This window comes from Sinocyclocheilus rhinocerous, unplaced genomic scaffold (assembly GCF_001515625.1).
Source record: "Sinocyclocheilus rhinocerous isolate Xijiao unplaced genomic scaffold, SAMN03320098_v1.1 scaffold562, whole genome shotgun sequence".
Taxonomy (NCBI): Eukaryota; Metazoa; Chordata; class Actinopteri; order Cypriniformes; family Cyprinidae; genus Sinocyclocheilus; species Sinocyclocheilus rhinocerous.
Window position 1 is genome coordinate 861,819 of NW_015641608.1, and position 13,030 is coordinate 874,848.

Consider the following 13,030-nt stretch of genomic DNA (forward strand, 5'->3'; position numbering starts at 1 on the left):
TTGTGTTGTCATGCATATGCTCTGGAACAGAGTAATATCGCGTCCATATCGCAGGCTTTGCGATTAGGAAATCGCAAAGTCTCAAATCGCGATTTCGATTCGATTTCGATTAATCGCACAGCCCTAATATTTAGTAGAAGCTACGTGCGTCATCCTTGATCTGTCGGGTCAAGAAGTGCAGAAAAAAGGTCAAACTTTAGCCAATATCTTCTGTGGTCTGTGAAAATATTACCAAACAAACATTTCAAATGATCAGCCCTCAGAACCGCCCATGCCTAAAGCTTTTCTATACAGACACAAATTTTCTTGGTGAGATGTTTATTGCTCAACATTGTGCACTCAAAAGATGAGCCAAATTCATGGCTCATTTAACCTGTCCTAAATAGGATCCTAACGTTGAAACTTGTGAATAAATTACCTTGAATGAGAGGGCTATGATGAAGCATGGCAGCACTTGTGCACACTTTTGGTGCCTGAAAGCTTCCCAAGTGGCCTCTGGAGTTCCAGAGAGCATTCCTGACTGAATCCCGTTTTAATAAAACGGCCTCTCAGCGCTCAGAAAATAACTTCCTTTGTAACCACAACATATTATTGGAAATACCATGAAGGTGGATGCCCTCAGCAGAAAACTAATAAAGAGAGAGATCCCATGGACTCAACAAAAAGAAAAGAAAACTTTTTTAAAGTTCATCTGAGAGGCAACTCTTAAAAGACACAGAAACAACTTCTGATGCATATAATTAACTATAACACAGATTCAAGGAGTCACTTTGCAAAGAAAATGGGAAATGGTATTTGAGTACACAAACTTAAGTTCATAGGGTTTCTTTATAATGAGAGTGGGAAAAAACTCAATGTGAGTGAACAGGACTGAACACACTGTGGCAAACGTATTGTTCAGTTGAACCCATGTTAACAGCGAAACAATTGTCATTTTGGGGCCTAGAAAAAGACACATAGACAGGAAATATAAACAGTTAGAATTTGAAAACTTTTTCATTTGAGAAAGTACGATCAGAGTATAAAATTATTCTGTAGTTCAGCATGTTTTTCCTCTTTTGTTTGCCTACACATACTATTTGTCTGGAGCAATTATTTATTTTAAAGGAGTCATGTTATAAATAATCATATTTCCTTCCTTTTGAGTTCTTGATAAACTTTGAAAACATAATGAAATGTTTGAACCTTTGAATTAGATCCGTAGTCTAACAGTTTAATATTGACAATAAAGTGCAAAATGACTCATTCAGAACTTCTGCAACTATCTCATAGAATTAGAAACAAGTAATATCTAATGTGTAATAACTTGACTCTTGAGTGAAGTAAATTTAAACTTGTACCTCTGTCAACACAGTCCAATTTTTATAACAAGCATAACATTTTCAAAACATAACTCTGTGTTTGAAATCTGAAGAGCAAATATCGTATGTTACTCATTACAGACAAACAAAGAATGACAAACTCAATGATGGCAGTAATAACCAGGATGTCAAGTGGAATCTACTTGCCAGATTACAAAAATATACAGAAACTCTTTACATCTCTTATAAATTCTGTAATCTCTGATGTGTTGTAGCATTTTAATGCTTAAATAAATCAGCTCGTAATATTACATGACATCTTCACAAGCACAGAAAATGAAGCACAAACACAGTCTTTGGAAAAGCTTTTGCTATGTAAGCTATGCCCCATTGAAATACAATGCAGTTGTGAAGAACCATACAGGTACTGTAGATCGATTGCTTTGTTCCGAAACAGGGATTAAAATTATTACAATGTTGCTTTTTATTCTTGGTGCAATTCGCTTTCAAACGGCAATGTTTCTAAACGGACCAAATTTGTTAATACAAGTCACGCGCGAGTAATCTGTTGTCTCATTGGTCAAAGTTCCACGGTTTATTTTCCGGGATCCCACTGAGCTGTCACGGCTGTCATCCGTCAGGATGGAACGATAACAGCTTCGCAGGCTTATTGTTGTTGTTGTTGTTTTTTTTGTAGCTGTCCTTAAATTAATTTATCATTTTGAGCAGGAGTCCAGGGTTCATCGGGAAAACATATTTAAAATGCACCTACTAGGAAGAAGAGAAATAAGATGGCATTATAAAATGAAAAAGTGCGCTTTTTTATTTTGAATGGCGAAGACGTGCTCACCCACAGACATTTACTGGTTCATTTTGAAGTATTAGCAAAACAACAAAGCTAATTATTTTCACGGAACTTACGTAATTACCCATTATACATTGTGATATAGCCTGGTTCGTTGGTCCGTTAGATCAGATTGCTTTCTCACTACAACCGAACCGCTCCAGAGTTCGTTTTCAATCGAGCCGAGACCACCTCATTCAGGCGATCTCGGACCGATTGTTTTGGCGCGGATCCGGGCGCGATTGCCGTGTTCACATATGTCCAAACGAACCGAGCTAAGGGGGAAAAGCGGCAGGTTTCGAAACAACAGGCCAGGTGTGAAAGCACCCTTAACATTTACCCTGTCGGTTCCTCCCTATGCATTTGCAGTGATCTTATAATAGTAGCCTGTCTTTGAGCTATGTGACATCTTGTGTAAACCTGCATGCAATTGATCTTAATTCTGTTATAAACAGCAAGAATGCGGCACCTGTGTGCATTTAAGACTCTTTCAATTTTGAGGACATTCCTCCAGCCGGTTCCTGTCAGCATGCTGATAATTTTTCACTGACAAACGACAAAAGCAGTTCGTCGTCATGCATGAATACTGTCTGACATACTCTGAGAGTTTGCGTTGTCAAGCTTCATTAGGATGTGTAGTGACACATAACGCTTTTAGTGCTCTGTGCTGTTTTTGACCTGCATGATGGAGGACTTTGGGCATATCCTTACCATGCCTTTATCCTGACACCATCTGTGGACAGCATGGGTGCCCAGATGGGAGAAAATGTTCGTGTTCATCACCCTGTAAAAACTCATGCCGATGGCACATCCAGATCATTTTTACCCTTATTCATGCATCACTTACATAATCAGGTTAAACATTTGAGCAAGACAAATGTTGTGCAAGAATAATTTGTCATACATGATATTTATTTGCGCATGCTGTGTGGATAGATTGATTTCTATTTATTTATTGATCCCTGAGGGGAATTTTTGGCATGTGATAATTATACGGCAAAGGCCTGGAATGAACCCAGAGGATGTTGTAATATTCCTAAACATCTGTTATCAAGCAGGTGAGATGCACATGATTATCCAGCTGAAAGCCTCTTCCTTTTGCTAAATGTAGTTGCCCAGTGTTGTGGAGTCAGACACAGAATACTTAAAGGGGTCATATGATGCTGCTAAAAAGAACATTATTTTGTGTATTTGGTGTAATGTAGTCTTGTACAAGTGACGCAAGTGTCAGCGGCTGGTCAAACACTAGACAGCAGAACAAAGGAAATGGACGAAGACAACAAAAATGAAACCTAATACGGTGTCCTTTGTGACCCCTCACACCTCCCGCTGCATATTTAATGAGCAGATAGCTGATAGTCCCACACCCGGAATGTTCCGGGACCGAGTGCTTGTCTGTTACATTAAGATTCCAGTGCACTGAGCTTCCAGCCTTTTGTTTTGATGGTGAAATATTCATGCAGGAGAGTACAGGAGTGATTAGACGCTGTATGAGCACATAAAGTGGGGTCTTGAGTCTAAGCCTTTTTTGTGTATCTGGCTTATTCCTACAGTATGTTGTTTGATGGTGTAGTGTGTTGTACGCAGTGCTCTGAAACAGTATCTTTTTGTAACCAGTGGGTCCAGTGCAACATTACAACACTAACGTTCAGAATCTGCCTGACTGAGCTCTTGTGTAAAACTTTCTGCACTACAATAGCCTTTCTACAACAAAATATGATTCACAAATATATGATAAATATTATCATTCAATCACTTAGTTGCTGGTAGCCATTGACTTCCATTTTATGGAAGAAAATACAAAGGAAATCAGTGGCTACCAGCAACTGTTACCAACATTCTTCAAAAGATCTTCTTTTTTTGTTTAACAGAAGAAAAAAAATTCATACAGGTTTGGAACAACTTGAGGTTGAGTAGATGATGACAAAAATATTAATTTTTGGGTGAACTATGACAGTAAAGGTTACAAAAAAGAAAAATGAGCAGACACAATTAAATATCCAGTATTGACCAATACTGATAATTTAAAAAAAAATTCTAATGACCAATAACTGATATAGTACCAATAAACTGTGCATCTCCAAATCAAATGTAATAAAGCAAAGCAACTGATATTTGCTCAGTAAATTGTTGTGCCACTGTCCATGCCAAATGGATATATCACTTAAAGTTTTTTTAGTTTAAAAGCAAAACTCAAAACTGGCTTTTAGTCCATGTCTAATAATTTTATTTACTTTTAGCAGATTTATACATGTATTTTTAAAGTTTACAGTCTTTCTCTTCTGGGAAAATTGACAAAGTATTGATGACTCGTCCTGCACTAGACAGATTTTTGTCCAATCAAAAGCTCTCTAGAATGGGAATGACCCTCCCCTTAATGCCACCTGACTTGCAGGTAACAAATCATGGTTCACAGCTATGATTTAAATAAAGCCTATGGGCCACTTTTCAATATTTCTTATCCAAACTTTCTGCTTCAGTAGGAAATACATCAACGAAGGAAAGAAAGTTGCCTCTTTCAAAAATTTCATGTGGTCTTCAGCTGATCATTGTTGCCGAATTTTCCTTGTTCAAAATAAATTGCTAAAGAGGTTTTGAAGCCAGTAGACTTTATTGATCAAACAACAAAGCCGAGTTACGATTTGCAAAGGTAACTCCCGGATGTCTTTTCTACACAGATATATATATGCCTGGAGCTGGTTACATAATTCCATATATGTATTGTTGTGTTTCTTACCATATGTAGAATGATCAATAGCTGTCATGTATATTTCTAGGTCCTGAACAGATTCTTTCCATATATGCAGGGTTTTCAAGTTTTAAATAGTTTACTCAGTTCTTTCACTGCAGCTTTTAACCCACAGTTACTTCACATAGTCTCTTTAAATAATAATTGTAGAAATGTCTTCTTATCTATAGGCATAATTATATGTATTATATTGAATTAAGATCCCTGAAAATCTTCTACATTCTCCCCGCTCTGAGGCTTAATTAAGACTCACTCACCTAACTTTCCCAGAGCGTTACTTCATAAATTAGGTTTCTCAGCTTTAGTACCATAGTGACTAAATGAAGTCACACAGATTCATTACCAATGAACCAATTATGCAATCACGCTTCGGAGGATATCAGAACCAATTCAATTTTGTCAGCATAATATATCACACAAACTCAAAATTAAAACAAAGCATGCATAAGTTGTCTTCAACCCAGATACTTTGCGCATCGTTGAGGGTCACTCTTGGGGAGAGGTTAGGCTAGCACATACACCCAGAGTATGGCTCATCTCATCGTCCTCATCCTCATTTGAGGTACTGGAACTCTCATCCAATATTTGCAAATTTAAATTTAGTTTGTTTAGCCATCCTTCATAATATTCATCCAAATTGTCTCTTGTAATAATTTACTTATTATTTGGATATGTTATCATTTCCATTTGTTTGACAGTAGCATTAACAATTAATGTCCTTAATATAGGTAATACACAACAAAATAATAATCCTCCTATTAATATGGCAATTCCTAAAAACATTCCTAATTTAGCAAACCATGCTCCCCATGCTCCAAATTTCAGATCAAACCAATCCCACATTTGACTGTCTCTTCCAGCATTTGCTTTAACTTCTGCTCTTAATTTTTTTATTTCAATCATAACTTCACTAAATGCTCCTCCAGGCGCAGTATTATTTGGTATATAAGTACAACATTGATCTCCGAACATAACACAAACTCCTCCTTTGTCTGCCAAAAGCTAATTGAGAGCTTGTCTGTTTTGCCATGTCATTCTACTTATGTCGTGTACTCGTTCTCCTAACAATATTAATGTATCATCAGAATAGTTAATGAATCTATGTTGATTGTAATAAGTATAATTAATCCATTCCGTATTTTTGTTTTGTGAAATTCAAATAAATATTGATTCAAAACCTGAAAAAACTTAATCTCTTGCCTTAAACTCGTGTGGAATTCCTCTAGGTTGTCCAATTAAATCTATTTATATTAGGGTCTGGTATATAAGCTCTTCTAATTCTGTCGTTTTCTTTATTTGCATTTTGTTATGTTCCCCATGGTGCATGGTAATTTCTTGGAGTAATCGTACTCTTGCGCATATTCCTTTCCACCCAATAGGTAAAGAAAGCAATAATTGTTCATTTCCACAAATCCAAATTAAATTTGCTATTATTAATGATTGGTCTTCATATATTTCTATAGAAGTTAGAGCAATAGTTTGATTTTCACATTTTTCTGGCGCTATTCCCTAATTCCCTTGTTTATTCCATGTGCTAAAAGATCCGGAGCTCTGGAAGGAGTTTCTGATTTCCAAAAGTTTTTTTCCTGTCTATATACCAAATAACAGCCCAAATCGTGTGTTCCTTTTGGTTTATGAAACACTCATATTCTTGTTTATAATCTATGCTATACCATTCTGGAATCTCTACCTTTTTTGTTGATTCAGCTAAGCAACATGACCTTGCAAAATCTTCTAAATGACAAACATTTGTATTAAATTTAGCACATTTTAGTTAATCATGAGGATTTGGTACTGCTATTGTTTTGTTTAAAGGAGATTTGGAGCACAGCCAGCAATTTTATTTTCCTGTCTCTCTAGCTGTAAAGGTTGCCCATCTATACCACTCATTATTTTGTGCTGTTTCCCATAACTCATCGCCTTTACTAATTTCCTCATCGTTTTGGATATCATAATAAATGTTTCTACAATATTCTTTGTTCTGTTGAATTGGTATAATTATCAGTTTTGTTCAAAGGCTGAAAAGTTACTTGAAGGGAAATCGGGCTGTTTTCCATTGGTTGTATTTGGACTTGCATTATTAAATGCACTAGGCATATGATGGTCATTGTCCGTATTGCTTTGCTCATTTTTCTCATCAGAATACAAATACCAATTAACCCAGTATGGTCTACTAAAATAGTCTGTAAATTTTGAATTTCCCTAAAATCCTAGACCAGGGGTGCCCAAACTCGGTCCTGGAGGGCCAATGTCCAGCAGAGTTTAGCTCCAACTTGCCTCAACACACCTGCCAGGAAGTGAGTTTTTTAATGCTATGCTCCCTTTCATTTTCCTCTTCTTTTGTATTTTCGGTTTCAATTTTTTCCTCTGTCTTTTTTTTCGTTTAGTTTGGGTACTCTACAAAGTAGTGGTTCCTTCTATTTGGATTGCTGTTGGATTAGTCCTTTCTCCTGGGTTCATTCCACTTTTTCCTTAATATTCTCAGATATTGCTACTTAGTCACCCGGGACAATTGGACACGCTGCCTCTGTCTCCTTACTAGGCTGCTGTTCTCTATTTCCTGTTAATAGATAGTTTTGTGTATCGCAGTTAGTTTCTTCATGCAGGTTCTTGGTTCCATTTACAATTGTTCTAGTGGGGGTCCTTTATAGGGACCCCTACAGAATGGCGCAGGCATGGGTCGACCCGTAAGCATTTCATGCGGTGTTAGGTGTGTACTTCTGTTAATTTGCATACGATAACTTATTAATGCAAGAGGCAAAGCAGTTAAGTTTAGTACTTGCACATATTTTGTTAATTTTTAGTTTTAATGGTACCATTTAATCTCTCAACCATACCCTGCGATTATCTGAACTTATTTCAGATGGTATTCCAAATCTAGGAAATACTTCTCTTGTCAGAAATTTAATCACTGTTGCTGCCCCTTCATCTGCCGATGTTACTGCTTCAACCCATCTACTAAATCTGTCTATTACCACAAGCATATACCTTTTACCTTGCACCCGTTTTATCATGTCCACATAATCAATCACCAAGTGTTTAAACGGTCCTTCTGGTACTGGCATATGACCTGTTGGTGTTGTTATACCTTTTCTAACATTATGTTTGACGCAAATTTACAGGAGGACAAAATTCATCCACTACTGGTTTTAAATATGGGGACCAATATCCTTGTTGTTTGATTCTCCTTATTACCTCCCCCCTCGCACAGTGATTAAATCCATGCGCATCTGGAATTAGAATGTTTAGAAGAATGGTTGGTGCAACAATTTGTCCTTCCTGAGAACGGCAAACATTTTGAGTGTCTTATATAGCTCCTCTTTGTTGCCACATAGACTGTTCATATGAAGTTGCTTGTTCTTGTATTCGAATACTATCATCTAATTGAGGCTGTGGTTCTATTAAAACAATTGGAGCTAATATTGCTGTTACGCATCCTGAGGCTTTTTTAGTTTCCAAATCTGCTACATTATTTCCTTTGTTACATAGTCATTACCTTTTTATGAGCTTGACATTTTATAACTGCTAATCGATTAGGTAGCACCATCGCAGAGATTAACTGAATTATTTGGTTGGCATGTTGGATTGGAGTTCCATTAGTTTTTTTTTTTTTAAATGTCTTTGTTTCCCTTTACTCCCTGTAATTTCTTATACAACTCTTTCTGAGCTTTACTGGATTCTGCATCTTCTTATCCTGTGTATTTGGTATTTTCTTTATTGTCGGCTTCAATTTTATTTATAAAGGTTGCCCATTTTTTCTCTTTTTCTTTTATTTTCCATTTGTTGGCCCACATCTGTTCCTTGTGTCTTGATCATCCTGTTAGCGATTTTATCATTCATTTCCTCTTCACCAGTGATTTGTTGTCATGGTCTTTCCCTGTTGGCAAGGGATGGTTTCTCATTTCATGTTGTTTGGGATTACAGAAGCTGGTTGGTATATTTTAAGATGAGAGCTGTGGTCTCCGGAGTCAATCTGCAACCATTCATCTGATCAATGAACAGTCCTCTTCTGAGATCTCAACACATTCTCACTGGTTCTTATTGTTGGAGCAAACCTTCCTGGAATTGAGTTGCTGTCCCCTGTGAATGAGACTTAAACTATTTTTGTTAGTGACAACATTCCATCATCTGCTCATTTGGCCCATTGTCCTTCCTGGTGTCACCTGTGGAATGTGTATGTGGGCTGAATGCTGTCCTGGTCCCTTTCAGGGTTTTTTCATATTTTCATTACCACCAGGGCTTAAATCTTATTTTTTGTCTCATATAATTTGGCTTTTTATTATGATTTGCATTTTTAAATGTGATTATTATTATTATTATTATTCACTTTCAACCAATCTACCATCAACATATAATTTCTTAGGCATCTGGAAAGCATTCAGCTCACTTTTGCTCATGTTAATAGTTACAAACCAACATTTCATATTCTGACAAAAATCAGCTTCATCTTGATATGCTGAAAAGAAAGTTAGATTAAACTTGTTTTGATCTGCTTTCCCATGCTATTACGCTGCGCAAGTGTGGCATTTATTTTTTCTTCCTGCCACAACAACAATCCAAGTTCCCCCATGTCCATTATTTTAGTGGGCATAATCTGCCCTGTGGGTCCACATATTCAAATTGGGATATTATCAAAATTTGGATAACAGCTGTTTTGGCAACTTATTTCTTTGCCTTAGTGTCTCTTCAGAGACTATATTTTACACCATTCACACACTGGCCATCATTCTCACACATTCACACCTCCCTCGTGTTTTTACATACTGTTCCAAATGGGGAACATGCAGTTTTAGCAGTGTTCCACACATTTAGTGGAATTCCACACATTTTTGTTAGAATATTTGACCTACTCCTGGTGCAATTGAGACAGCCAACTGTAATTTCTCAAATGCATCATTTTGTGTCATTTTAATTGTCATTTTTTCTTGTTATTACTCATGAGTTAAAGAAAATTTGAGATCTCTGCATAATTCTTGGATCCATGGCCAATAACATTTCTATCTCATTACCCCAGTGACGAACATTTCTGATTTCATTTCTTTGGACTTTTTGGAATTATATTTTCCTTCTCATTTTATTTAACCTAGCGCTAGAAAATTATCATTAAACAAGATGGAGTGACCAATAGTACTGTTTCATAGTAATATTTTTCTTTAGACACTTTTGTCTATCTTTTTTCTTTGCCATAGAATAGTTTAGTTGTGTTTCCCCTAAATCATGCTTTTGATGTAACTCTCACTATCCTAAATCCAGCCTTAGTTTCAAATAATTTGTGAGTTGAGCACCCACTTTTTCGATCAATGAAGTTTCTCCTTTCATTTTTATTCATTCATTTATTTTTATTTAGATGGCTGGACTGGTAGCTACTAAAATAGCAGACAGAGAATGTTAGTTTAGCAGAGAATGCAAAGATCTGCTGTAAGACCAGTGAATAATCAAAATATATTAAGTTAATATAATAAATAACAAATTTGAAGTGTTCTCTAGAGTGATCATTGGATCTATCGCACCTGTGCCCATGGAAGGTATGGAAGTTCTTCTGTTGGACGATCAGTCTGTTGAAGTCTTTGACTGTTGCATTGGGTCGTCAGCTTGTGATGTCACTCAAAGGCCCTCAAAGGCCAGATGATGTGAAGTGCAATATTGGCTTTGATTTTTCTCTGCCTCTGTTCAGTGTGGCTTTTTGTTGCTTCTACCATGATTTTACATCTCCTGATGCTTTCTTTGTTTTCAGGAAAAGTCTCAAGTGAAAGTTTCACCTTTTCCTGTGTCAAGTCAGTCTTTTTCCTGTAGCGATTTCTCAGAAGTGTCAACTTTCATTGTTGGGGGGGGCTGAACGCCTATCAGCCACTCTCTCTCCTTCTCTGTGCTGCCGTGTCTTTGCTTTTTCTCCTCTCGTCGCTTCCATTCTTCAAGGCACCGTTCCAGAAACCTTCTGAAATTTGAACACTCAAGAGAAATTTTATTAATTCTAATTCCAAGTGTGTTTGAGCAATCTGCTCTTTATGTTCAACCATGTTTGTCAATGGTGTCTTAATGCTAAAAAATCTCACTGATTGACAACAGCATCACTTCCATTCTATTTTTAGTAAAGCAGTTCTTCGTTGCAGGAAAAGAGCAAGCAGCAATACACTACCTATGCTTATCTAAGAATAATACAAATAATTTTCTATTACGTAATAATATTTCTTATATAATCTTTTTATTATAGTTTCAGACTTCAATCTTAGTTTTTCTTCTATATCTACATTCAGGGTTTAAAATAATCTAGTAATCGTGAAGGAAAATTTCCCAAGCAACCTCTACTTCAGTTGAATCAACAAGTCTCATTTATTAAGATAGCTGTTGAATTAAAGTTTCTTTTATTTCTGGTCACTCAATCCTGCTTTTAATCAACTCATTGCACATGTTATACTATTCTAAATCTCTACAATGGATTAATTTTCCATATTGTCTCTCAGGGATAATGAGATAAAACTTTTTAGACGTCTTCAGATATAAGATATAATGTTTTAGGCCCATGCATTCATAGTACTTATTTATATATTAAGTTATATATTAAATGTAATTTATATATAATAAATACATTTAGTCAATATATCTTATTATTAATCTGTTTATTTATCTATCCATTTATTTTTCAAATCCATTAGTCTTAAAATATGTAAATCATTAATTTCTCTCAAGTGTACCAGCAATGTGTCCTTCTTATTAAGATATGTCTATGTGAAGAGTCAGACAACACCACTTCAATACACCCGACAGAAAGAATATTTACGATCTCATGCTGTCTCCGCTACCAGATCACTCATACAAGTGCGCACACACAAACAACATATATCTTTCTCTAGTCTCGCTTCGTTGTGTGAATTATCAACACCTGTCAATCTTCTGCTTCAGTCTGCTGACTTTTTCTCTATACACAACACAACAATTATTAATTAATTTTGTTTAAACCTAAACCACCATGGAATTTGACTAAAAACTAATAAACCACCATGGAATTTGACTAAAAACTAAACCACCATGGAATTTTACTAAGAACTACACCACCATGGAATTTTACTAAAAACTAAACCACCATGGAATTTTACTAAGAACTATACACCACCATGGAATTTTACTAAAAACTAAACCACCATGAAATTTTACTACGAACTACACCACCATGGAATTTTACTAAAAACTAAACCACCATGGAATTTTACTACGAACTACACCACCATGGAATTTTACTAAAAACTAAACCACCATGGAATTTTACTACGAACTACACCACCATGGAATTTTACTAAAAACTAAACCACCATGGAATTTTACTACGAACTACACCACCATGGAATTTTCTTAAGAACTACACCACCATGGAATTTTACTAAAAACTAAACCATCATGGAATTTTACTAAAAACTAAACCACCTGTAATCGGTACCATAAATTATTTCTGAGCGCCCACTGTAACTATGCAGTAAACAAAGACCATCTGCATGCAACATTTAATGACAGCCTACAATTAATTCTGGATTCAAAACCCCTTTTTTTCTGTAGGTTCTTAACTTTTTGGAAGAGCTTTTTAGAGTTTTCTTACCACAACGGGCAATCTCTGGAGAATAACACAAATTAATTTTATAAGCAAATAGCCAGGGGTGTGAAGTAACGAATTACAAATACTCATGTTACAGTAATTAAGTAGTTTTTATCAGTAATTGTACTTTTTTGAGTAGTTTAAAAATTGTGTACTTTTACTTTTACTTGAGTACATTTTAAGTGATGTATCGGTACTTTTACTCCGCTATTTTCCTCCGTTTGTGGTCGTTACATGCTTATTTTAATTTAATTTTTATCCATCAATGTGATTGGATAGAGAGTAATAGGTCTCGTGACTTTCCTCAAATCAAATTGTGCATAGAAAACTTTAACCGCCAACTGTTTATCACGGCTGCTGGAAGCGCATTCTTCAAGCATAAATTCAGTCGCAACTTCCTCTAACTTAATATGTTGAGGTAAATTTCGGATTTCTGCTTACTAAATGATTTGTATATATGCTTGCCTATCTACACGGCCTGAAATTTGGTGTGAGGTTGCGGGTATTGCATACAGTGTAAACTCCCGCAAGTGCCACATTCGGTAAATTCC